The 26222-nt window shown below is 37.8% G+C and overlaps 20 non-coding genes across 20 annotated transcripts; all 20 read left to right on the forward strand.

Moving 5' to 3' along the window:
• Window positions 1-1762: 1762 nt before the first annotated feature.
• On the forward strand, window positions 1763-1835 carry trnav-aac (transfer RNA valine (anticodon AAC)). The gene has a single exon. It is a non-coding gene; the product is annotated as a tRNA-Val (tRNA).
• A 481-nt stretch (window positions 1836-2316) lies between these two features.
• Window positions 2317-2389, forward strand: trnav-uac (transfer RNA valine (anticodon UAC)). Its single transcript has one exon. It is a non-coding gene; the product is annotated as a tRNA-Val (tRNA).
• Window positions 2390-2933: 544 nt separating this feature from the next.
• On the forward strand, window positions 2934-3006 carry trnav-aac (transfer RNA valine (anticodon AAC)). Its single transcript has one exon. It is a non-coding gene; the product is annotated as a tRNA-Val (tRNA).
• Window positions 3007-7300: 4294 nt separating this feature from the next.
• Window positions 7301-7373, forward strand: trnav-aac (transfer RNA valine (anticodon AAC)). Its single transcript has one exon. It is a non-coding gene; the product is annotated as a tRNA-Val (tRNA).
• A 696-nt stretch (window positions 7374-8069) lies between these two features.
• Window positions 8070-8142, forward strand: trnav-aac (transfer RNA valine (anticodon AAC)). The gene has a single exon. It is a non-coding gene; the product is annotated as a tRNA-Val (tRNA).
• Window positions 8143-8649: 507 nt separating this feature from the next.
• Window positions 8650-8722, forward strand: trnav-uac (transfer RNA valine (anticodon UAC)). Its single transcript has one exon. It is a non-coding gene; the product is annotated as a tRNA-Val (tRNA).
• Window positions 8723-9657: 935 nt separating this feature from the next.
• trnav-uac (transfer RNA valine (anticodon UAC)) lies at window positions 9658-9730 on the forward strand. The gene has a single exon. It is a non-coding gene; the product is annotated as a tRNA-Val (tRNA).
• A 696-nt stretch (window positions 9731-10426) lies between these two features.
• trnav-aac (transfer RNA valine (anticodon AAC)) lies at window positions 10427-10499 on the forward strand. Its single transcript has one exon. It is a non-coding gene; the product is annotated as a tRNA-Val (tRNA).
• Window positions 10500-11006: 507 nt separating this feature from the next.
• trnav-uac (transfer RNA valine (anticodon UAC)) lies at window positions 11007-11079 on the forward strand. The gene has a single exon. It is a non-coding gene; the product is annotated as a tRNA-Val (tRNA).
• A 783-nt stretch (window positions 11080-11862) lies between these two features.
• trnav-aac (transfer RNA valine (anticodon AAC)) lies at window positions 11863-11935 on the forward strand. The gene has a single exon. It is a non-coding gene; the product is annotated as a tRNA-Val (tRNA).
• Window positions 11936-13194: 1259 nt separating this feature from the next.
• On the forward strand, window positions 13195-13267 carry trnav-aac (transfer RNA valine (anticodon AAC)). The gene has a single exon. It is a non-coding gene; the product is annotated as a tRNA-Val (tRNA).
• A 507-nt stretch (window positions 13268-13774) lies between these two features.
• Window positions 13775-13847, forward strand: trnav-uac (transfer RNA valine (anticodon UAC)). The gene has a single exon. It is a non-coding gene; the product is annotated as a tRNA-Val (tRNA).
• Window positions 13848-15534: 1687 nt separating this feature from the next.
• On the forward strand, window positions 15535-15607 carry trnav-aac (transfer RNA valine (anticodon AAC)). The gene has a single exon. It is a non-coding gene; the product is annotated as a tRNA-Val (tRNA).
• Window positions 15608-16114: 507 nt separating this feature from the next.
• Window positions 16115-16187, forward strand: trnav-uac (transfer RNA valine (anticodon UAC)). The gene has a single exon. It is a non-coding gene; the product is annotated as a tRNA-Val (tRNA).
• Window positions 16188-16970: 783 nt separating this feature from the next.
• Window positions 16971-17043, forward strand: trnav-aac (transfer RNA valine (anticodon AAC)). Its single transcript has one exon. It is a non-coding gene; the product is annotated as a tRNA-Val (tRNA).
• Window positions 17044-18302: 1259 nt separating this feature from the next.
• trnav-aac (transfer RNA valine (anticodon AAC)) lies at window positions 18303-18375 on the forward strand. Its single transcript has one exon. It is a non-coding gene; the product is annotated as a tRNA-Val (tRNA).
• Window positions 18376-18882: 507 nt separating this feature from the next.
• Window positions 18883-18955, forward strand: trnav-uac (transfer RNA valine (anticodon UAC)). Its single transcript has one exon. It is a non-coding gene; the product is annotated as a tRNA-Val (tRNA).
• A 783-nt stretch (window positions 18956-19738) lies between these two features.
• trnav-aac (transfer RNA valine (anticodon AAC)) lies at window positions 19739-19811 on the forward strand. The gene has a single exon. It is a non-coding gene; the product is annotated as a tRNA-Val (tRNA).
• Window positions 19812-20346: 535 nt separating this feature from the next.
• On the forward strand, window positions 20347-20419 carry trnav-aac (transfer RNA valine (anticodon AAC)). The gene has a single exon. It is a non-coding gene; the product is annotated as a tRNA-Val (tRNA).
• Window positions 20420-23877: 3458 nt separating this feature from the next.
• Window positions 23878-23950, forward strand: trnav-aac (transfer RNA valine (anticodon AAC)). The gene has a single exon. It is a non-coding gene; the product is annotated as a tRNA-Val (tRNA).
• Window positions 23951-26222: the final 2272 nt, after the last annotated feature.

The following is a 26222-nucleotide window of genomic DNA, read 5'->3' on the forward strand; positions in this document are numbered from 1 at the left end:
GTTTGAAACCGGGTGGAAAAAGTGCTTTCTTTCATAAATGCCTTATTTTGGAAATTCAAATACATGCAGTGAATATCAGTAAAATTTGGTTTAGTCCTTGCAAAAATCACATTAAGCAGTTTCTGTAGTGTAGTGGTTATCACATTCGCTTCACACGCAAAAGGTCCCTGGTTCGAAACCGGGTGGAAACAGTGCTCTTTGACACATTCAGTAAGAACTGTATTTATAACAGTGAATAGTTGCTTTCATAAATGCCTTATTTTGGAAATTCAAATAAATGATGTGAATATCAGTCAAATTTGGTTTAGTCCTTGCAAAAATCACATGAAGCAGTTTCTGTAGTGTAGTGGTTATCACGTTCGCTTAACACCCGAAAGGTCCCCGGTTCGAAACCGGGTGGAAACAGTGCTTTCTTTCATAAATGCCTTATTTTGGAAATTCAAATACATGCAGTGAATATCAGTAAAATTTGGTTTAGTCCTTGCAAAAACAACATGCAGCAGTTTCAGTAGTGTAGTGTTTATCACATTCGCTTCACACGCGAAAGGTCCCCGGTTCGAAACCGGTTGGAAACAGTGCTCTTTGACACATTCAGTAAGAACTGTTTTTATAACAGTAAATAGTTGCTTTCATAAATGCCTTATTTTGGAAATTCAAATAAATGATGTGAATATCAGTAAAATTTGGTTTAGTCCTTGCAAAAACAACATGCAGCAGTTTCTGTAGTGTAGTGGTTATCACATTCGCTTCACACGCGAAAGGTCCCAGGTTTGAAACCGGGTGGAAACAGTGCTCTTTGACACATTCAGTAAGAACTGTATTTATAACAGTGAATAGTTGCTTTCATAAATATAACAGATAATAATATTTTGGAAATTCAAATACATGCAGTGAATAGCAGTAAAATTTGGTTTAGTCCTTGCAAAAATCACATGCAGCAGTTTCTGTAGTGTAGTGGTTATCACATTCGCTTAACACGCGAAAGGTCCCCGGTTCGAAAACGGGTGGAAACAGTGCTCTTTGACACATTCAGTAAGAACTGTATTTATAACAGTGAATAGTTGCTTTCATAAATGCCTTATTTTGGAAATTCAAATAAATGATGTGAATATCAGTAAAATTTGGTTTAGTCCTTGCAAAAATCACATGCAGCAGTTTCTGTAGTGTAGTGGTTATCACGTTCGCTTAACACGCGAAAGGTCCCTGGTTTGAAACCGGGTGGAAAAAGTGCTTTCTTTCATAAATGCCTTATTTTGGAAATTCAAATACATGCAGTGAATATCAGTAAAATTTGGTTTAGTCCTTGCAAAAATCACATTAAGCAGTTTCTGTAGTGTAGTGGTTATCACATTCGCTTCACAGGCGAAAGGTCCCCGGTTCGAAACCGGTTGAAAACAGTGCTCTTTGACACATTCAGTAAGAACTGTTTTTATAACAGTAAATAGTTGCTTTCATAAATGCCTTATTTTGGAAATTCAAATAAATGATGTGAATATCAGTAAAATTTGGTTTAGTCCTTGCAAAAACAACATGCAGCAGTTTCTGTAGTGTAGTGGTTATCACATTCGCTTCACATGCGAAAGGTCCCAGGTTTGAAACCGGGTGGAAACAGTGCTCTTTGACACATTCAGTAAGAACTGTATTTATAACAGTGAATAGTTGCTTTCATAAATATAACAGATAATAATATTTTGGAAATTCAAATACATGCAGTGAATAGCAGTAAAATTTGGTTTAGTCCTTGCAAAAATCACATGCAGCAGTTTCTGTAGTGTAGTGGTTATCACGTTCGCTTAACACGCGAAAGGTCCCCGGTTCGAAACCGGGTGGAAACAGTGCATTCTTTCATAAATGCCTTATTTTGGAAATTCAAATACATGCAGTGAATATCAGTAAAATTTGGTTTAGTCCTTGCAAAAATCACATGCAGCAGTTTCTGTAGTGTAGTGGTTATCACGTTCGCTTAACATGCGAAAGGTCCCCGGTTCGAAAACGGGTGGAAACAGTGCTCTTTGACACATTCAGTAAGAACTGTATTTATAACAGTGAATAGTTGCTTTCATAAATGCCTTATTTTGGAAATTCAAATAAATGATGTGAATATCAGTAAAATTTGGTTTAGTCCTTGCAAAAATCACATGCAGCAGTTTCTGTAGTGTAGTGGTTATCACGTTCGCTTAACACGCGAAAGGTCCCTGGTTTGAAACCGGGTGGAAAAAGTGCTTTCTTTCATAAATGCCTTATTTTGGAAATTCAAATACATGCAGTGAATAGCAGTAAAATTTGGTTTAGTACTTGCAAAAATCACATGCGGCAGTTTCTGTAGTGTAGTGGTTATCACGTTCGCTTTACACGCGAAAGGTCCCCGGTTCGAAACCGGGTGGAAACAGTGCTCTTTGACACATTCAGTAAGAACTGTATTTATAACAGTGAATAGTTGCTTTCATAAATGCCTTATTTTGGAAATTCAAATAAATGATGTGAATATCAGTAAAACATGCAGCAGTTTCTGTAGTGTAGTGGTTATCACATTCGCTTTACAGGCGAAAGGTCCCCGGTTTGAAACCGGGTGGAAACAGTGCTCTTTGACACATTCAGTAAGAACTGTATTTATAACAGTGAATAGTTGCTTTCATAAATGCCTTATTTTGGAAATTCAAAGACATGCAGTGAATATCAGTAAAATTTGGTTTAGTCCTTGCAAAAACCACATGAAGCAGTTTCTGTAGTGTAGTGGTTATCACGTTCGCTTAACACGCGAAAGGTCCCTGGTTCGAAACCGGGTGGAAATAGTGCTCTTTGACACATTCATTAAGAACTGTATTTATAACAGTAAATAGTTGCTTTCATAAATGGCTTATTTTGGAAATTCAAATAAATGATGTGAATATCAATAAAATTTGGTTTAGTCCTTGCAAAAATCACATGCAGCAGTTTCTGTAGTGTAGTGGTTATCACGTTCGCTTAACACGCGAAAGGTCCCCGGTTCGAAACCGGGTGGAAACAGTGCATTCTTTCATAAATGCCTTATTTTGGAAATTCAAATACATGCAGTGAATATCAGTAAAATTTGGTTTAGTCCTTGCAAAAACAACATGCAGCAGTTTCAGTAGTGTAGTGGTTATCACATTCGCTTCACAGGCGAAAGGTCCCCGGTTCGAAACCGGGTGGAAACAGTGCTCTTTGACACATTCAGTAAGAACTGTATTTATAACAGTAAATAGTTGCTTTCATAAATGCCTTATTTTGGAAATTCAAATAAATGATGTGAATATCAGTAAAATTTGGTTTAGTCCTTGCAAAAATCACATGCAGTAGTTTCTGTAGTGTAGTGGTTATCACGTTCGCTTCACAGGCGAAAGGTCCCCGGTTAGAAACCGGGTGGAAACAGTGCTCTTTGACACATTCAGTAAGAACTGTATTTATAACAGTAAATAGTTGCTTTCATAAATGCCTTATTTTGGAAATTCAAATAAATGATGTGAATATCAGTAAAATTTGGTTTAGTCCTTGCAAAAACCACATGCAGCAGTTTCTGTAGTGTAGTGGTTATCACATTCGCTTCACACGCGAAAGGTCCCCGGTTTGAAACCGGGTGGAAACAGTGCTCTTTGACACATTCAGTAAGAACTGTATTTATAACAGTGAATAGTTGCTTTCATAAATGCCTTATTTTGGAAATTCAAAGACATGCAGTGAATATCAGTAAAATTTGGTTTAGTCCTTGCAAAAATCACATGCAGCAGTTTCTGTAGTGTAGTGGTTATCACGTTCGCTTAACACGCGAAAGGTCCCCGGTTTGAAATAGGGTGGAAACAGTGAATTCTTTCATAAATACCTTATTTTGGAAATTCAAATACATGCAGTGAATATCAGTAAAATTTGGTTTAGTCCTTGCAAAAACCACATGCAGCAGTTTCTGTAGTGTAGTGGTTATCACATTCGCTTCACACGCAAAAGGTCCCCGGTTCGAAACCGGGTGGAAACAGTGCTCTTTGACACATTCAGTAAGAACTGTATTTATAACAGTGAATAGTTGCTTTCATAAATGCCTTATTTTGGAAATTCAAATAAATGATGTGAATATCAGTAAAATTTGGTTTAGTCCTTGCAAAAACCACATGCAGCAGTTTCTGTAGTGTAGTGGTTATCACGTTCGCTTAACACGCGAAAGGTCCCCGGTTCAAAAACGGGTGGAAACAGTGCTCTTTGACACATTCAGTAAGAACTGTATTTATAACAGTGAATAGTTGCTTTCATAAATGATTTATTTTGGAAATTCAAACACATGCAGTGAATATCAGTAAAATTTGGTTTAGACCTTGCAAAAACTACATGCAGCAGTTTCTGTAGTGTAGTGGTTATCACATTTGCTTCACACACGAAAGGTCCTCGGTTCAAAACAGGGTGGAAACAGTGCTCATTGACACATTCAGTAAGAACTGTAATTATAACAGTGAATAGTTGCTTTCATAAATGCCTTATTTTGGAAATTCAAAGACATGCAGTGAATATCAGTAAAATTTGGTTTAGTCCTTGCAAAAATCACATGCAGCAGTTTCTGTAGTGAAGTGGTTATCACGTTCGCTTAACACGCGAAAGGTCCCTGGTTTGAAACCGGGTGGAAAACGTGCTTTCTTTCATAAATGCCTTATTTTGGAAATTCAAATACCTTGCAAAAACCACATGCAGCGATTTCTGTAATGTAGTGGTTATCACATTCGCTTCACACGCGAAAGGTCCCCGGTTCGAAACCGGGTGGAAACAGTGACTCTTTGACAGATTCTGTAAGAACTGTATTTATAACAGATAATAATATTTTGGAAATTCAAATACATGCAGTGAATAGCAGTAAAATTTGGTTTTGTCCTTGCAAAAATCACATGCAGCAGTTTCTGTAGTGTAGTGGTTATCACGTTCGCTTAACATGCGAAAGGTCCCCGGGTGGAAACAGTGCATTCTTTCATAAATGCCTTATTTTCGAAATTCAAATACATGCAGTGAATATCAGTCAAATTTGGTTTAGTCCTTGCAAAAATCACATGCAGCAGTTTCTGTAGTGTAGTGGTTATCACGTTCGCTTAACACGTGAAAGGTCCCCGGTTCGAAACCGGGTGGAAACAGTGCTCTTTGAACATATTCAGTAAGAACTGTATTTATAACAGTGAATAGTTGCTTTCATAAATGCCTTATTTTGGAAATTCAAAGACATGCAGTGAATATCAGTAAAATTTGGTTCAGTCCTTGCAAAAATCACATGCAGCAGTTTCTGTAGTGTAGTGGTTATCACGTTCGCTTAACACGCGAAAGGTCCCCGGTTTGAAATAGGGTGGAAACAGTGAATTCTTTCATAAATACCTTATTTTGGAAATTCAAATACATGCAGTGAATATCAGTAAAATTTGGTTTAGTCCTTGCAAAAACCACATGCAGCAGTTTCTGTAGTGTAGTGGTTATCACATTCGCTTCACACGCAAAAGGTCCCCGGTTCGAAACCGGGTGGAAACAGTGCTCTTTGACACATTCAGTAAGAACTGTATTTATAACAGTGAATAGTTGCTTTCATAAATGCCTTATTTTGGAAATTCAAATAAATGATGTGAATATCAGTAAAATTTGGTTTAGTCCTTGCAAAAACCACATGCAGCAGTTTCTGTAGTGTAGTGGTTATCACGTTCGCTTAACACGCGAAAGGTCCCCGGTTCAAAAACGGGTGGAAACAGTGCTCTTTGACACATTCAGTAAGAACTGTATTTATAACAGTGAATAGTTGCTTTCATAAATGATTTATTTTGGAAATTCAAACACATGCAGTGAATATCAGTAAAATTTGGTTTAGACCTTGCAAAAACTACATGCAGCAGTTTCTGTAGTGTAGTGGTTATCACATTTGCTTCACACACGAAAGGTCCTCGGTTCAAAACAGGGTGGAAACAGTGCTCATTGACACATTCAGTAAGAACTGTAATTATAACAGTGAATAGTTGCTTTCATAAATGCCTTATTTTGGAAATTCAAAGACATGCAGTGAATATCAGTAAAATTTGGTTTAGTCCTTGCAAAAATCACATGCAGCAGTTTCTGTAGTGAAGTGGTTATCACGTTCGCTTAACACGCGAAAGGTCCCTGGTTTGAAACCGGGTGGAAAACGTGCTTTCTTTCATAAATGCCTTATTTTGGAAATTCAAATACCTTGCAAAAACCACATGCAGCGATTTCTGTAATGTAGTGGTTATCACATTCGCTTCACACGCGAAAGGTCCCCGGTTCGAAACCGGGTGGAAACAGTGACTCTTTGACAGATTCTGTAAGAACTGTATTTATAACAGATAATAATATTTTGGAAATTCAAATACATGCAGTGAATAGCAGTAAAATTTGGTTTAGTCCTTGCAAAAATCACATGCAGCAGTTTCTGTAGTGTAGTGGTTATCACGTTCGCTTAACATGCGAAAGGTCCCCGGTTCGAAACCGGGTGGAAACAGTGCATTCTTTCATAAATGCCTTATTTTCGAAATTCAAATACATGCAGTGAATATCAGTCAAATTTGGTTTAGTCCTTGCAAAAATCACATGCAGCAGTTTCTGTAGTGTAGTGGTTATCACGTTCGCTTAACACGTGAAAGGTCCCCGGTTCGAAACCGGGTGGAAACAGTGCTCTTTGAACATATTCAGTAAGAACTGTATTTATAACAGTGAATAGTTGCTTTCATAAATGCCTTATTTTGGAAATTCAAAGACATGCAGTGAATATCAGTAAAATTTGGTTTAGTCCTTGCAAAAATCACATGCAGCAGTTTCTGTAGTGTAGTGGTTATCACGTTCGCTTAACATGCGAAAGGTCCCCGGTTCGAAACCGGGTGGAAACAGTGCATTCTTTCATAAATGCCTTATTTTCGAAATTCAAATACCTTGCAAAAACCACATGCAGCGATTTCTGTAATGTAGTGGTTATCACATTCGCTTCACACGCGAAAGGTCCCCGGTTCGAAACCGGGTGGAAACAGTGACTCTTTGACAGATTCTGTAAGAACTGTATTTATAACAGATAATAATATTTTGGAAATTCAAATACATGCAGTGAATAGCAGTAAAATTTGGTTTAGTCCTTGCAAAAATCACATGCAGCAGTTTCTGTAGTGTAGTGGTTATCACGTTCGCTTAACATGCGAAAGGTCCCCGGTTCGAAACCGGGTGGAAACAGTGCATTCTTTCATAAATGCCTTATTTTCGAAATTCAAATACATGCAGTGAATATCAGTCAAATTTGGTTTAGTCCTTGCAAAAATCACATGCAGCAGTTTCTGTAGTGTAGTGGTTATCACGTTCGCTTAACACGCGAAAGGTCCCCGGTTCGAAACCGGGTGGAAACAGTGCTCTTTGAACATATTCAGTAAGAACTGTATTTATAACAGTGAATAGTTGCTTTCATAAATGCCTTATTTTGGAAATTCAAAGACATGCAGTGAATATCAGTAAAATTTGGTTTAGTCCTTGCAAAAATCACATGCAGCAGTTTCTGTAGTGTAGTGGTTATCACGTTCGCTTAACATGCGAAAGGTCCCCGGTTCGAAACCGGTTGGAAACAGTGCATTCTTTCATAAATGCCTTATTTTCGAAATTCAAATACATGCAGTGAATATCAGTAAAATTTGGTTTAGTCCTTGCAAAAATCACATGCAGCAGTTTCTGTAGTGTAGTGGTTATCACGTTCGCTTAACACGCGAAAGGTCCCCGGTTCGAAAACGGGTGGAAACAGTGCTCTTTGACACATTCAGTAAGAACTGTATTTATAACAGTGAATAGTTGCTTTCATAAATGCCTTATTTTGGAAATTCAAATAAATGATGTGAATATCAGTAAAATTTGGTTTAGTACTTGCAAAAACCGCATGCAGCAGTTTCTGTAGTGTAGTGGTTATCACATTCGCTTAACACGCGAAAGGTCCCCGGTTCGAAATAGGGTGGAAACAGTGCATTCTTTCATAAATGCCTTATTTTGGAAATTCAAATACATGCAGTGAATATCAGTAAAATTTGGTTTAGTCCTTGCAAAAATCACATGCAGCAGTTTCTGTAGTGTAGTGGTTATCACGTTCGCTTAACACGCGAAAGGTCCCCGGTTCGAAACCGGGTGGAAACAGTGCTCTTTGACACATTCAGTAAGAACTGTATTTATAACAGTGAATAGTTGCTTTCATAAATGCCTTATTTTGGAAATTCAAAGACATGCAGTGAATATCAGTAAAATTTGGTTTAGACCTTGCAAAAACCACATGCAGCAGTTTCTGTAGTGTAGTGGTTATCACGTTCGCTTAACACGCGAAAGGTCCCTGGTTCGAAATAGGGTGGAAACAGTGCATTCTTTCATAAATGCCTTATTTTGGAAATTCAAATACATGCAGTGAATATCAGTAAAATTTGGTTTAGTCCTTGCAAAAATCACATGAAGCAGTTTCTGTAGTGTAGTGGTTATCACATTTGCTTCACACGCGAAAGGTCCCCGGTTCGAAACCGGGTGGAAACAGTGCTCTTTGACACATTCAGTAAGAACTGTATATATAACAGATAATAATATTTTGGAAATTCAAATACATGCAGTGAATAGCAGTAAAATTTGGTTTAGTCCTTGCAAAAATCACATGCGGCAGTTTCTGTAGTGTAGTGGTTATCACGTTCGCTTTACACGCGAAAGGTCCCCGGTTCGAAACCGGGTGGAAACAGTGCTCTTTGACACATTCAGTAAGAACTGTATTTATAACAGTAAATAGTTGCTTTCATAAATGCCTAATTTTGGAAATTCAAATAAATGATGTGAATATCAGTAAAATTTGGTTTAGTCCTTGCAAAAATCACATGCAGTAGTTTCTGTAGTGTAGTGGTTATCACGTTCGCTTCACAGGCGAAAGGTCCCCGGTTCGAAACCGGGTGGAAACAGTGCTCTTTGACACATTCAGTAAGAACTGTATTTATAACAGTAAATAGTTGCTTTCATAAATGCCTTATTTTGGAAATTCAAATAAATGATGTGAATATCAGTAAAATTTGGTTTAGTCCTTGCAAAAACCACATGCAGCAGTTTCTGTAGTGTAGTGGTTATCACATTCGCTTCACACGCGAAAGGTCCCCGGTTCGAAACCGGATGGAAACAGTGCTCTTTTACACATTCAGTAAGAACTGTATTTATAACAGTGAATAGTTGCTTTCATAAATGCCTTATTTTGGAAATTCAAAGACATGCAGTGAATATCAGTAAAATTTGGTTTAGTCCTTGCAAAAACCACATGAAGCAGTTTCTGTAGTGTAGTGGTTATCACGTTCGCTTAACACGCGAAAGGTCCCCGGTTCGAAATAGGGTGGAAACAGTGCATTCTTTCATAAATGCCTTATTTTGGAAATTCAAATACATGCAGTGAATATCAGTAAAATTTGGTTTAGTCCTTGCAAAAATCACATGAAGCAGTTTCTGTAGTGTAGTGGTTATCACATTTGCTTCACACGCGAAAGGTCCCCGGTTCGAAACCGGGTGGAAACAGTGCTCTTTGACACATTCAGTAAGAACTGTATATATAACAGATAATAATATTTTGGAAATTCAAATACATGCAGTGAATAGCAGTAAAATTTGGTTTAGTCCTTGCAAAAATCACATGCGGCAGTTTCTGTAGTGTAGTGGTTATCACGTTCGCTTTACACGCGAAAGGTCCCCGGTTCGATACCGGGTGGAAACAGTGCTCTTTGAACATATTCAGTAAGAACTGTATTTATAACAGTGAATAGTTGCTTTCATAAATGCCGTATTTTGGAAATTCAAAGACATGCAGTGAATATCAGTAAAATTTGGTTTAGTCCTTGCAAAAATCACATGCAGCAGTTTCTGTAGTGTAGTGGTTATCACGTTCGCTTAACATGCGAAAGGTCCCCGGTTCGAAACCGGTTGGAAACAGTGCATTCTTTCATAAATGCCTTATTTTCGAAATTCAAATACATGCAGTGAATATCAGTAAAATTTGGTTTAGTCCTTGCAAAAATCACATGCAGCAGTTTCTGTAGTGTAGTGGTTATCACGTTCGCTTAACACGCGAAAGGTCCCCGGTTCGAAAACGGGTGGAAACAGTGCTCTTTGACACATTCAGTAAGAACTGTATTTATAACAGTGAATAGTTGCTTTCATAAATGCCTTATTTTGGAAATTCAAATAAATGATGTGAATATCAGTAAAATTTGGTTTAGTACTTGCAAAAACCGCATGCAGCAGTTTCTGTAGTGTAGTGGTTATCACATTAGCTTAACACGCGAAAGGTCCCCGGTTCGAAATAGGGTGGAAACAGTGCATTCTTTCATAAATGCCTTATTTTGGAAATTCAAATACATGCAGTGAATATCAGTAAAATTTGGTTTAGTCCTTGCAAAAATCACATGCAGCAGTTTCTGTAGTGTAGTGGTTATCACGTTCGCTTAACACGCGAAAGGTCCCCGGTTCGAAACCGGGTGGAAACAGTGCTCTTTGACACATTCAGTAAGAACTGTATTTATAACAGTGAATAGTTGCTTTCATAAATGCCTTATTTTGGAAATTCAAAGACATGCAGTGAATATCAGTAAAATTTGGTTTAGACCTTGCAAAAACCACATGCAGCAGTTTCTGTAGTGTAGTGGTTATCACGTTCGCTTAACACGCGAAAGGTCCCCGGTTCGAAATAGGGTGGAAACAGTGCATTCTTTCATAAATGCCTTATTTTGGAAATTCAAATACATGCAGTGAATATCAGTAAAATTTGGTTTAGTCCTTGCAAAAATCACATGAAGCAGTTTCTGTAGTGTAGTGGTTATCACATTTGCTTCACACGCGAAAGGTCCCCGGTTCGAAACCGGGTGGAAACAGTGCTCTTTGACACATTCAGTAAGAACTGTATATATAACAGATAATAATATTTTGGAAATTCAAATACATGCAGTGAATAGCAGTAAAATTTGGTTTAGTCCTTGCAAAAATCACATGCGGCAGTTTCTGTAGTGTAGTGGTTATCACGTTCGCTTTACACGCGAAAGGTCCCCGGTTCGAAACCGGGTGGAAACAGTGCTCTTTGACACATTCAGTAAGAACTGTATTTATAACAGTAAATAGTTGCTTTCATAAATGCCTAATTTTGGAAATTCAAATAAATGATGTGAATATCAGTAAAATTTGGTTTAGTCCTTGCAAAAATCACATGCAGTAGTTTCTGTAGTGTAGTGGTTATCACGTTCGCTTCACAGGCGAAAGGTCCCCGGTTCGAAACCGGGTGGAAACAGTGCTCTTTGACACATTCAGTAAGAACTGTATTTATAACAGTAAATAGTTGCTTTCATAAATGCCTTATTTTGGAAATTCAAATAAATGATGTGAATATCAGTAAAATTTGGTTTAGTCCTTGCAAAAACCACATGCAGCAGTTTCTGTAGTGTAGTGGTTATCACATTCGCTTCACACGCGAAAGGTCCCCGGTTCGAAACCGGATGGAAACAGTGCTCTTTGACACATTCAGTAAGAACTGTATTTATAACAGTGAATAGTTGCTTTCATAAATGCCTTATTTTGGAAATTCAAAGACATGCAGTGAATATCAGTAAAATTTGGTTTAGTCCTTGCAAAAACCACATGAAGCAGTTTCTGTAGTGTAGTGGTTATCACGTTCGCTTAACACGCGAAAGGTCCCTGGTTCGAAACCGGGTGGAAACAGTGCTCTTTGACACATTCAGTAAGAACTGTATTTATAACAGTAAATAGTTGCTTTCATAAATGCCTTATTTTGGAAATTCAAATAAATGATGTGAATATCAGTAAAATTTGGTTTAGTCCTTGCAAAAATCACATGCAGCAGTTTCTGTAGTGTAGTGGTTATCACGTTCGCTTAACACGCGAAAGGTCCCCGGTTCGAAACCGGGTGGAAACAGTGCATTCTTTCATAAATGCCTTATTTTGGAAATTCAAATACATGCAGTGAATATCAGTAAAATTTGGTTTAGTCCTTGCAAAAACAACATGCAGCAGTTTCAGTAGTGTAGTGGTTATCACATTCGCTTCACAGGCGAAAGGTCCCCGGTTCGAAACCGGGTGGAAACAGTGATCTTTGACACATTCAGTAAGAACTGTTTTTATAACAGTAAATAGTTGCTTTCATAAATGCCTTATTTTGGAAATTCAAATAAATGATGTGAATATCAGTAAAATTTGGTTTAGTCCTTGCAAAAACAACATGCAGCAGTTTCTGTAGTGTAGTGGTTATCACATTCGCTTCACACGCGAAAGGTCCCCGGTTTGAAACCGGGTGGAAACAGTGCTCTTTGACACATTCAGTAAGAACTGTATTTATAACAGTGAATAGTTGCTTTCATAAATATAACAGATAATAATATTTTGGAAATTCAAATACATGCAGTGAATAGCAGTAAAATTTGGTTTAGTCCTTGCAAAAATCACATGCAGCAGTTTCTGTAGTGTAGTGGTTATCACGTTCGCTTAACACGCGAAAGGTCCCCGGTTCGAAAACGGGTGGAAACAGTGCATTCTTTCATAAATGCCTTATTTTGGAAATTCAAATACATGCAGTGAATATCAGTAAAATTTGGTTTAGTCCTTGCAAAAATCACATGCAGCAGTTTCTGTAGTGTAGTGGTTATCACGTTCGCTTAACACGCGAAAGGTCCCCGGTTCGAAACCGGTTGGAAACAGTGCATTCTTTCATAAATGCCTTATTTTCGAAATTCAAATACATGCAGTGAATATCAGTAAAATTTGGTTTAGTCCTTGCAAAAATCACATGCAGCAGTTTCTGTAGTGTAGTGGTTATCACGTTCGCTTAACACGCGAAAGGTCCCCGGTTCGAAAACGGGTGGAAACAGTGCTCTTTGACACATTCAGTAAGAACTGTATTTATAACAGTGAATAGTTGCTTTCATAAATGCCTTATTTTGGAAATTCAAATAAATGATGTGAATATCAGTAAAATTTGGTTTAGTACTTGCAAAAACCGCATGCAGCAGTTTCTGTAGTGTAGTGGTTATCACATTAGCTTAACACGCGAAAGGTCCCCGGTTCGAAATAGGGTGGAAACAGTGCATTCTTTCATAAATGCCTTATTTTGGAAATTCAAATACATGCAGTGAATATCAGTAAAATTTGGTTTAGTCCTTGCAAAAATCACATGCAGCAGTTTCTGTAGTGTAGTGGTTATCACGTTCGCTTAACACGCGAAAGGTCCCCGGTTCGAAACCGGGTGGAAACAGTGCTCTTTGACACATTCAGTAAGAACTGTATTTATAACAGTGAATAGTTGCTTTCATAAATGCCTTATTTTGGAAATTCAAAGACATGCAGTGAATATCAGTAAAATTTGGTTTAGACCTTGCAAAAACCACATGCAGCAGTTTCTGTAGTGTAGTGGTTATCACGTTCGCTTAACACGCGAAAGGTCCCCGGTTCGAAATAGGGTGGAAACAGTGCATTCTTTCATAAATGCCTTATTTTGGAAATTCAAATACATGCAGTGAATATCAGTAAAATTTGGTTTAGTCCTTGCAAAAATCACATGAAGCAGTTTCTGTAGTGTAGTGGTTATCACATTTGCTTCACACGCGAAAGGTCCCCGGTTCGAAACCGGGTGGAAACAGTGCTCTTTGACACATTCAGTAAGAACTGTATATATAACAGATAATAATATTTTGGAAATTCAAATACATGCAGTGAATAGCAGTAAAATTTGGTTTAGTCCTTGCAAAAATCACATGCGGCAGTTTCTGTAGTGTAGTGGTTATCACGTTCGCTTTACACGCGAAAGGTCCCCGGTTCGAAACCGGGTGGAAACAGTGCTCTTTGACACATTCAGTAAGAACTGTATTTATAACAGTAAATAGTTGCTTTCATAAATGCCTAATTTTGGAAATTCAAATAAATGATGTGAATATCAGTAAAATTTGGTTTAGTCCTTGCAAAAATCACATGCAGTAGTTTCTGTAGTGTAGTGGTTATCACGTTCGCTTCACAGGCGAAAGGTCCCCGGTTCGAAACCGGGTGGAAACAGTGCTCTTTGACACATTCAGTAAGAACTGTATTTATAACAGTAAATAGTTGCTTTCATAAATGCCTTATTTTGGAAATTCAAATAAATGATGTGAATATCAGTAAAATTTGGTTTAGTCCTTGCAAAAACCACATGCAGCAGTTTCTGTAGTGTAGTGGTTATCACATTCGCTTCACACGCGAAAGGTCCCCGGTTCGAAACCGGGTGGAAACAGTGCATTCTTTCATAAATGCCTTATTTTGGAAATTCAAATACATGCAGTGAATATCAGTAAAATTTGGTTTAGTCCTTGCAAAAACAACATGCAGCAGTTTCAGTAGTGTAGTGGTTATCACATTCGCTTCACAGGCGAAAGGTCCCCGGTTCGAAACCGGGTGGAAACAGTGCTCTTTGACACATTCAGTAAGAACTGTTTTTATAACAGTAAATAGTTGCTTTCATAAATGCCTTATTTTGGAAATTCAAATAAATGATGTGAATATCAGTAAAATTTGGTTTAGTCCTTGCAAAAACAACATGCAGCAGTTTCTGTAGTGTAGTGGTTATCACATTCGCTTCACACGCGAAAGGTCCCCGGTTTGAAACCGGGTGGAAACAGTGCTCTTTGACACATTCAGTAAGAACTGTATTTATAACAGTGAATAGTTGCTTTCATAAATATAACAGATAATAATATTTTGGAAATTCAAATACATGCAGTGAATAGCAGTAAAATTTGGTTTAGTCCTTGCAAAAATCACATGCAGCAGTTTCTGTAGTGTAGTGGTTATCACGTTCGCTTAACACGCGAAAGGTCCCCGGTTCGAAAACGGGTGGAAACAGTGCATTCTTTCATAAATGCCTTATTTTGGAAATTCAAATACATGCAGTGAATATCAGTAAAATTTGGTTTAGTCCTTGCAAAAATCACATGCAGCAGTTTCTGTAGTGTAGTGGTTATCACGTTCGCTTAACACGCGAAAGGTCCCCGGTTCGAAACCGGTTGGAAACAGTGCATTCTTTCATAAATGCCTTATTTTCGAAATTCAAATACATGCAGTGAATATCAGTAAAATTTGGTTTAGTCCTTGCAAAAATCACATGCAGCAGTTTCTGTAGTGTAGTGGTTATCACGTTCGCTTAACACGCGAAAGGTCCCCGGTTCGAAAACGGGTGGAAACAGTGCTCTTTGACACATTCAGTAAGAACTGTATTTATAACAGTGAATAGTTGCTTTCATAAATGCCTTATTTTGGAAATTCAAATAAATGATGTGAATATCAGTAAAATTTGGTTTAGTACTTGCAAAAACCGCATGCAGCAGTTTCTGTAGTGTAGTGGTTATCACATTAGCTTAACACGCGAAAGGTCCCCGGTTCGAAATAGGGTGGAAACAGTGCATTCTTTCATAAATGCCTTATTTTGGAAATTCAAATACATGCAGTGAATATCAGTAAAATTTGGTTTAGTCCTTGCAAAAATCACATGCAGCAGTTTCTGTAGTGTAGTGGTTATCACGTTCGCTTAACACGCGAAAGGTCCCCGGTTCGAAACCGGGTGGAAACAGTGCTCTTTGACACATTCAGTAAGAACTGTATTTATAACAGTGAATAGTTGCTTTCATAAATGCCTTATTTTGGAAATTCAAAGACATGCAGTGAATATCAGTAAAATTTGGTTTAGACCTTGCAAAAACCACATGCAGCAGTTTCTGTAGTGTAGTGGTTATCACGTTCGCTTAACACGCGAAAGGTCCCCGGTTCGAAATAGGGTGGAAACAGTGCATTCTTTCATAAATGCCTTATTTTGGAAATTCAAATACATGCAGTGAATATCAGTAAAATTTGGTTTAGTCCTTGCAAAAATCACATGAAGCAGTTTCTGTAGTGTAGTGGTTATCACATTTGCTTCACACGCGAAAGGTCCCCGGTTCGAAACCGGGTGGAAACAGTGCTCTTTGACACATTCAGTAAGAACTGTATATATAACAGATAATAATATTTTGGAAATTCAAATACATGCAGTGAATAGCAGTAAAATTTGGTTTAGTCCTTGCAAAAATCACATGCGGCAGTTTCTGTAGTGTAGTGGTTATCACGTTCGCTTTACACGCGAAAGGTCCCCGGTTCGAAACCGGGTGGAAACAGTGCTCTTTGACACATTCAGTAAGAACTGTATTTATAACAGTAAATAGTTGCTTTCATAAATGCCTAATTTTGGAAATTCAAATAAATGATGTGAATATCAGTAAAATTTGGTTTAGTCCTTGCAAAAATCACATGCAGTAGTTTCTGTAGTGTAGTGGTTATCACGTTCGCTTCACAGGCGAAAGGTCCCCGGTTCGAAACCGGGTGGAAACAGTGCTCTTTGACACATTCAGTAAGAACTGTATTTATAACAGTAAATAGTTGCTTTCATAAATGCCTTATTTTGGAAATTCAAATAAATGATGTGAATATCAGTAAAATTTGGTTTAGTCCTTGCAAAAACCACATGCAGCAGTTTCTGTAGTGTAGTGGTTATCACATTCGCTTCACACGCGAAAGGTCCCCGGTTCGAAACCGGATGGAAACAGTGCTCTTTGACACATTCAGTAAGAACTGTATTTATAACAGTGAATAGTTGCTTTCATAAATGCCTTATTTTGGAAATTCAAAGACATGCAGTGAATATCAGTAAAATTTGGTTTAGTCCTTGCAAAAACCACATGAAGCAGTTTCTGTAGTGTAGTGGTTATCACGTTCGCTTAACACGCGAAAGGTCCCTGGTTCGAAACCGGGTGGAAACAGTGCTCTTTGACACATTCAGTAAGAACTGTATTTATAACAGTAAATAGTTGCTTTCATAAATGCCTTATTTTGGAAATTCAAATAAATGATGTGAATATCAGTAAAATTTGGTTTAGTCCTTGCAAAAATCACATGCAGCAGTTTCTGTAGTGTAGTGGTTATCACGTTCGCTTAACACGCGAAAGGTCCCCGGTTCGAAACCGGGTGGAAACAGTGCATTCTTTCATAAATGCCTTATTTTGGAAATTCAAATACATGCAGTGAATATCAGTAAAATTTGGTTTAGTCCTTGCAAAAACAACATGCAGCAGTTTCAGTAGTGTAGTGGTTATCACATTCGCTTCACAGGCGAAAGGTCCCCGGTTCGAAACCGGGTGGAAACAGTGATCTTTGACACATTCAGTAAGAACTGTTTTTATAACAGTAAATAGTTGCTTTCATAAATGCCTTATTTTGGAAATTCAAATAAATGATGTGAATATCAGTAAAATTTGGTTTAGTCCTTGCAAAAACAACATGCAGCAGTTTCTGTAGTGTAGTGGTTATCACATTCGCTTCACACGCGAAAGGTCCCCGGTTTGAAACCGGGTGGAAACAGTGCTCTTTGACACATTCAGTAAGAACTGTATTTATAACAGTGAATAGTTGCTTTCATAAATATAACAGATAATAATATTTTGGAAATTCAAATACATGCAGTGAATAGCAGTAAAATTTGGTTTAGTCCTTGCAAAAATCACATGCAGCAGTTTCTGTAGTGTAGTGGTTATCACGTTCGCTTAACACGCGAAAGGTCCCCGGTTCGAAAACGGGTGGAAACAGTGCATTCTTTCATAAATGCCTTATTTTGGAAATTCAAATACATGCAGTGAATATCAGTAAAATTTGGTTTAGTCCTTGCAAAAATCACATGCAGCAGTTTCTGTAGTGTAGTGGTTATCACGTTCGCTTAACACGCGAAAGGTCCCCGGTTCGAAACCGGTTGGAAACAGTGCATTCTTTCATAAATGCCTTATTTTCGAAATTCAAATACATGCAGTGAATATCAGTAAAATTTGGTTTAGTCCTTGCAAAAATCACATGCAGCAGTTTCTGTAGTGTAGTGGTTATCACGTTCGCTTAACACGCGAAAGGTCCCCGGTTCGAAAACGGGTGGAAACAGTGCTCTTTGACACATTCAGTAAGAACTGTGTTTATAACAGTGAATAGTTGCTTTCATAAATGCCTTATTTTGGAAATTCAAATAAATGATGTGAATATCAGTAAAATTTGGTTTAGTACTTGCAAAAACCGCATGCAGCAGTTTCTGTAGTGTAGTGGTTATCACATTAGCTTAACACGCGAAAGGTCCCCGGTTCGAAATAGGGTGGAAACAGTGCATTCTTTCATAAATGCCTTATTTTGGAAATTCAAATACATGCAGTGAATATCAGTAAAATTTGGTTTAGTCCTTGCAAAAATCACATGCAGCAGTTTCTGTAGTGTAGTGGTTATCACGTTCGCTTAACACGCGAAAGGTCCCCGGTTCGAAACCGGGTGGAAACAGTGCTCTTTGACACATTCAGTAAGAACTGTATTTATAACAGTGAATAGTTGCTTTCATAAATGCCTTATTTTGGAAATTCAAAGACATGCAGTGAATATCAGTAAAATTTGGTTTAGACCTTGCAAAAACCACATGCAGCAGTTTCTGTAGTGTAGTGGTTATCACGTTCGCTTAACACGCGAAAGGTCCCCGGTTCGAAATAGGGTGGAAACAGTGCATTCTTTCATAAATGCCTTATTTTGGAAATTCAAATACATGCAGTGAATATCAGTAAAATTTGGTTTAGTCCTTGCAAAAATCACATGAAGCAGTTTCTGTAGTGTAGTGGTTATCACATTTGCTTCACACGCGAAAGGTCCCCGGTTCGAAACCGGGTGGAAACAGTGCTCTTTGACACATTCAGTAAGAACTGTATATATAACAGATAATAATATTTTGGAAATTCAAATACATGCAGTGAATAGCAGTAAAATTTGGTTTAGTCCTTGCAAAAATCACATGCGGCAGTTTCTGTAGTGTAGTGGTTATCACGTTCGCTTTACACGCGAAAGGTCCCCGGTTCGAAACCGGGTGGAAACAGTGCTCTTTGACACATTCAGTAAGAACTGTATTTATAACAGTAAATAGTTGCTTTCATAAATGCCTAATTTTGGAAATTCAAATAAATGATGTGAATATCAGTAAAATTTGGTTTAGTCCTTGCAAAAATCACATGCAGTAGTTTCTGTAGTGTAGTGGTTATCACGTTCGCTTCACAGGCGAAAGGTCCCCGGTTCGAAACCGGGTGGAAACAGTGCTCTTTGACACATTCAGTAAGAACTGTATTTATAACAGTAAATAGTTGCTTTCATAAATGCCTTATTTTGGAAATTCAAATAAATGATGTGAATATCAGTAAAATTTGGTTTAGTCCTTGCAAAAACCACATGCAGCAGTTTCTGTAGTGTAGTGGTTATCACATTCGCTTCACACGCGAAAGGTCCCCGGTTCGAAACCGGATGGAAACAGTGCTCTTTGACACATTCAGTAAGAACTGTATTTATAACAGTGAATAGTTGCTTTCATAAATGCCTTATTTTGGAAATTCAAAGACATGCAGTGAATATCAGTAAAATTTGGTTTAGTCCTTGCAAAAACCACATGAAGCAGTTTCTGTAGTGTAGTGGTTATCACGTTCGCTTAACACGCGAAAGGTCCCTGGTTCGAAACCGGGTGGAAACAGTGCTCTTTGACACATTCAGTAAGAACTGTATTTATAACAGTAAATAGTTGCTTTCATAAATGCCTTATTTTGGAAATTCAAATAAATGATGTGAATATCAGTAAAATTTGGTTTAGTCCTTGCAAAAATCACATGCAGCAGTTTCTGTAGTGTAGTGGTTATCACGTTCGCTTAACACGCGAAAGGTCCCCGGTTCGAAACCGGGTGGAAACAGTGCATTCTTTAATAAATGCCTTATTTTGGAAATTCAAATACATGCAGTGAATATCAGTAAAATTTGGTTTAGTCCTTGCAAAAACAACATGCAGCAGTTTCAGTAGTGTAGTGGTTATCACATTCGCTTCACAGGCGAAAGGTCCCCGGTTCGAAACCGGGTGGAAACAGTGATCTTTGACACATTCAGTAAGAACTGTTTTTATAACAGTAAATAGTTGCTTTCATAAATGCCTTATTTTGGAAATTCAAATAAATGATGTGAATATCAGTAAAATTTGGTTTAGTCCTTGCAAAAACAACATGCAGCAGTTTCTGTAGTGTAGTGGTTATCACATTCGCTTCACACGCGAAAGGTCCCCGGTTTGAAACCGGGTGGAAACAGTGCTCTTTGACACATTCAGTAAGAACTGTATTTATAACAGTGAATAGTTGCTTTCATAAATATAACAGATAATAATATTTTGGAAATTCAAATACATGCAGTGAATAGCAGTAAAATTTGGTTTAGTCCTTGCAAAAATCACATGCAGCAGTTTCTGTAGTGTAGTGGTTATCACGTTCGCTTAACACGCGAAAGGTCCCCGGTTCGAAACCGGGTGGAAACAGTGCTCTTTGACACATTCAGTAAGAACTGTATTTATAACAGTGAATAGTTGCTTTCATAAATGCCTTATTTTGGAAATTCAAATAAATGATGTGAATATCAGTAAAATTTGGTTTAGTCCTTGCAAAAATCACATGCAGCAGTTTCTGTAGTGTAGTGGTTATCACGTTCGCTTCACACGCGAAAGGTCCCTGGTTTGAAACCGGGTGGAAAAAGTGCTTTCTTTCATAAATGCCTTATTTTGGAAATTCAAATACATGCAGTGAATATCAGTAAAATTTGGTTTAGTCCTTGCAAAAATCACATTAAGCAGTTTCTGTAGTGTAGTGGTTATCACATTCGCTTCACACGCAAAAGGTCCCCGGTTCGAAACCGGGGTGGAAACAGTGCTCTTTGACACATTCAGTAAGAACTGTATTTATAACAGTGAATAGTTGCTTTCATAAATGCCTTATTTTGGAAATTCAAATAAATGATGTGAATATCAGTAAAATTTGGTTTAGTCCTTGCAAAAACCACATGCAGCAGTTTATGTAGTGTAGTGGTTATCACGTTCGCTTCACACGCGAAAGGTCCCCGGTTCGAAACTGGGTGGGAACAGTGCTCTTTGACACATTCAGTAAGAACTGTATTTATAACAGATAATAATATTTTGGAAATTCAAATACATGCAGTGAATAGCAGTAAAATTTGGTTTAGTACTTGCAAAAATCACATGTGGCAGTTTCTGTAGTGTAGTGGTTATCACGTTCGCTTTACACGCGAAAGGTCCCCGGTTCGAAACCGGTTGGAAACAGTGCTCTTTGACACATTCAGTAAGAACTGTATTTATAACAGTGAATAGTTGCTTTCATAAATGCCTTATTTTGGAAATTCAAATAAATGATGTGAATATCAGTAAAACATGCAGCAGTTTCTGTAGTGTAGTGGTTATCACATTCGCTTCACAGGCGAAAGGTCCCCGGTTTGAAACCGGGTGGAAACAGTGCTCTTTGACACATTCAGTAAGAACTGTATTTATAACAGTGAATAGTTGCTTTCATAAATGCCTTATTTTGGAAATTCAAAGACATGCAGTGAATATCAGTAAAATTTGGTTTAGTCCTTGCAAAAACCACATGAAGCAGTTTCTGTAGTGTAGTGGTTATCACGTTCGCTTAACACGCGAAAGGTCCCTGGTTCGAAACCGGGTGGAAACAGTGCTCTTTGACACATTCAGTAAGAACTGTATTTATAACAGTAAATAGTTGCTTTCATAAATGCCTTATTTTGGAAATTCAAATAAATGATGTGAATATCAATAAAATTTGGTTTAGTCCTTGCAATAATCACATGCAACAGTTTCTGTAGTGTAGTGGTTATCACGTTCGCTTAATACGCGAAAGGTCCCCGGTTCGAAACCGGGTGGAAACAGTGCCTTCTTTCATAAATGCCTTATTTTGGAAATTAAAATACATGCAGTGAATATCAGTAAAATTTGGTTTAGTCCTTGCAAAAACAACATTCAGTAGTGTAGTGGTTATCACATTTGCTTCACAGGCGAAAGGTCCCCGGTTCGAAACCGGGTGGAAACAGTGCTATTTGACACATTCAGTAAGAACTGTATTTATAACAGTAAATAGTTGCTTTCATAAATGCCTTATTTTGGAAATTCAAATAAATGATGTGAATATCAGTAAAATTTGGTTTAGTCCTTGCAAAAATCACATGCAGTAGTTTCTGTAGTGTAGTGGTTATCACGTTCGCTTCACAGGCGAAAGGTCCCCGGTTAGAAACCGGGTGGAAACAGTGCTCTTTGACACATTCAGTAAGAACTGTATTTATAACAGTAAATAGTTGCTTTCATAAATGCCTTATTTTGGAAATTCAAATAAATGATGTGAATATCAGTAAAATTTGGTTTAGTCCTTGCAAAAACCACATGCAGCAGTTTCTGTAGTGTAGTGGTTATCACATTCGCTTCACACGCGAAAGGTCCCCGGTTTGAAACCGGGTGGAAACAGTGCTCTTTGACACATTCAGTAAGAACTGTATTTATAACAGTGAATAGTTGCTTTCATAAATGCCTTATTTTGGAAATTCAAAGACATGCAGTGAATATCAGTAAAATTTGGTTCAGTCCTTGCAAAAATCACATGCGGCAGTTTCTGTAGTGTAGTGGTTATCACGTTCGCTTAACACGCGAAAGGTCCCCGGTTTGAAATAGGGTGGAAACAGTGCATTCTTTCATAAATACCTTATTTTGGAAATTCAAATACATGCAGTGAATATCAGTAAAATTTGGTTTAGTCCTTGCAAAAACCACATGCAGCAGTTTCTGTAGTGTAGTGGTTATCACATTCGCTTCACACGCAAAAGGTCCCCGGTTCGAAAACGGGTGGAAACAGTGCTCTTTGACACATTCAGTAAGAACTGTATTTATAACAGTGAATAGTTGCTTTCATAAATGCCTTATTTTGGAAATTCAAATAAATGATGTGAATATCAGTAAAATTTGGTTTAGTCCTTGCAAAAACCACATGCAGCAGTTTCTGGAGTGTAGTGGTTATCACGTTTGCTTAACACGCGAAAGGTCCCCGGTTCAAAAACGGGTGGAAACAGTGCTCTTTGACACATTCAGTAAGAACTGTATTTATAACAGTGAATAGTTGCTTTCATAAATGCCTTATTTTGGAAATTCAAAGACATGCAGTGAATATCAGTAAAATTTGGTTTAGTCCTTGCAAAAATCACATGCAGCAGTTTCTGTAGTGAAGTGGTTATCACGTTCGCTTAACACGCGAAAGGTCCCTGGTTTGAAACCGGGTGGAAAACGTGCTTTCTTTCATAAATGCCTTATTTTGGAAATTCAAATACCTTGCAAAAACCACATGCAGCGATTTCTGTAATGTAGTGGTTATCACATTCGCTTCACACGCGAAAGGTCCCCGGTTCGAAACCGGGTGGAAACAGTGCTCTTTGACACATTCAGTAAGAACTGTATTTATAACAGATAATAATATTTTGGAAATTCAAAATACATGCAGTGAATAGCAGTAAAATTTGGTTTAGTACTTGCAAAAATCACATGCGGCAGTTTCTGTAGTGTAGTGGTTATCACGTTCGCTTAACACGCGAAATGTCCCCGGTTCGAAACCGGGTGGAAACAGTGCTCTTTGACACATTCAGTAAGAACTGTATTTATAACAGTGAATAGTTGCTTTCATAAATGCCTTATTTTGGAAATTCAAAGACATGCAGTGAATATCAGTAAAATTTGGTTTAGTCCTTGCAAAAATCACATGCAGCAGTTTCTGTAGTGTAGTGGTTATCACGTTCGCTTAACATGCGAAAGGTCCCCGGTTCGAAACCGGGTGGAAACAGTGCATTCTTTCATAAATGCCTTATTTTCGAAATTCAAATACATGCAGTGAATATCAGTCAAATTTGGTTTAGTCCTTGCAAAAATCACATGCAGCAGTTTCTGTAGTGTAGTGGTTATCACGTTCGCTTAACACGCGAAAGGTCCCCGGTTCGAAACCGGGTGGAAACAGTGCTCTTTGAACACATTCAGTAAGAACTGTATTTATAACAGTGAATAGTTGCTTTCATAAATGCCTTATTTTGGAAATTCAAAGACATGCAGTGAATATCAGTAAAATTTGGTTTAGTCCTTGCAAAAATCACAAGGCAGCAGTTTCTGTAGTGTAGTGGTTATCACGTTCGCTTAACATGCGAAAGGTCCCCGGTTCGAAACCGGTTGGAAACAGTGCATTCTTTCATAAATGCCTTATTTTCGAAATTCAAATACATGCAGTGAATATCAGTAAAATTTGGTTTAGTCCTTGCAAAAATCACATGAAGCAGTTTCTGTAGTGTAGTGGTTATCACATTTGCTTCACACGCGAAAGGTCCCCGGTTCGAAACCGGGTGGAAACAGTGCTCTTTGACACATTCAGTAAGAACTGTATTTATAACAGATAATAATATTTTGGAAATTCAAATACATGCAGTGAATAGCAGTAAAATTTGGTTTAGTCCTTGCAAAAATCACATGCGGCAGTTACTGTAGTGTAGTGGTTATCACGTTCGCTTTACACGCGAAAGGTCCCCGGTTCGAAACCGGGTGGAAACAGTGCTCTTTGACACATTCAGTAAGAACTGAATTTATAACAGTGAATAGTTGCTTTCATAAATGCCTTATTTTGGAAATTCAAATAAATGATGTGAATATCAGTAAAATTTGGTTTAGTCCTTGCAAAAATCACATGCAGCAGTTTCTGTAGTGTAGTGGTTATCACGTTCGCTTAACACGCGAAAGGTACCTGGTTTGAAACCGGGTGGAAAAAGTGCTTTCTTTCATAAATGCCTTATTTTGGAAATTCAAATACATGCAGTGAATATCAGTAAAATTTGGTTTAGTCCTTGGAAAAACCACATGAAGCAGTTTCTGTAGTGTAGTGGTTATCACATTCGCTTCACACGCGAAAGGTCCCTGGTTCGAAACCGGGTGGAAACAGTGCTCTTTGACACATTCAGTAAGAACTGTATTTATAACAGATAATAATATTTTGGAAATTCAAATACATGCAGTGAATAGCAGTAAAATTTGGTTTAGTCCTTGCAAAAACCACACGAAGCAGTTTCTGTAGTGTAGTGGTTATCACATTTGCTTCACACGCGAAAGGTCCCCGCTTCGAAACCGGGTGGAAACAGTGCTCTTTGACACATTCAGTAAGAACTGTATTTATAACAGATAATAATATTTTGGAAATTCAAATACATGCAGTGAATATCAGTCAAATTTGGTTTAGTCCTTGCAAAAACCACACGAAGCAGTTTCTGTAGTGTAGTGGTTATCACATTTGCTTCACACGCGAAAGGTCCCCGCTTCGAAACCGGGTGGAAACAGTGCTCTTTGACACATTCAGTAAGAACTGTATTTATAACAGATAATAATATTTTGGAAATTCAAATACATGCAGTGAATATCAGTAAAATTTGGTTTAGTCCTTGCAAAAATCACATGCAGCAGTTTCTGTAGTGAAGTGGTTATCACGTTCGCTTAACACGCGAAAGGTCCCTGGTTTGAAACCGGGTGGAAAACGTGCTTTCTTTCATAAATGCCTTATTTTGGAAATTCAAATACCTTGCAAAAACCACATGCAGCGATTTCTGTAATGTAGTGGTTATCACATTCGCTTCACACGCGAAAGGTCCCCGGTTCGAAACCGGGTGGAAACAGTGCTCTTTGACACATTCAGTAAGAACTGTATTTATAACAGTAAATAGTTGCTTTCATAAATGCCTTATTTTGGAAATTCAAATAAATGATGTGAATATCAGTAAAATTTGGTTTAGTCCTTGCAAAAACCACATGCAGCAGTTTCTGTAGTGTAGTGGTTATCACATTCGCTTCACACGCGAAAGGTCCCCGGTTTGAAACCGGGTGGAAACAGTGCTCTTTGACACATTCAGTAAGAACTGTATTTATAACAGTGAATAGTTGCTTTCATAAATGCCTTATTTTGGAAATTCAAAGACATGCAGTGAATATCAGTAAAATTTGGTTCAGTCCTTGCAAAAATCACATGCGGCAGTTTCTGTAGTGTAGTGGTTATCACGTTCGCTTAACACGCGAAAGGTCCCCGGTTTGAAATAGGGTGGAAACAGTGCATTCTTTCATAAATACCTTATTTTGGAAATTCAAATACATGCAGTGAATATCAGTAAAATTTGGTTTAGTCCTTGCAAAAACCACATGCAGCAGTTTCTGTATTGTAGTGGTTATCACATTCGCTTCACACGCAAAAGGTCCCCGGTTC

This window comes from Salvelinus alpinus, chromosome 3 (genome assembly GCF_045679555.1).
Source record: "Salvelinus alpinus chromosome 3, SLU_Salpinus.1, whole genome shotgun sequence".
Classification (NCBI taxonomy): Eukaryota; Metazoa; Chordata; class Actinopteri; order Salmoniformes; family Salmonidae; genus Salvelinus; species Salvelinus alpinus.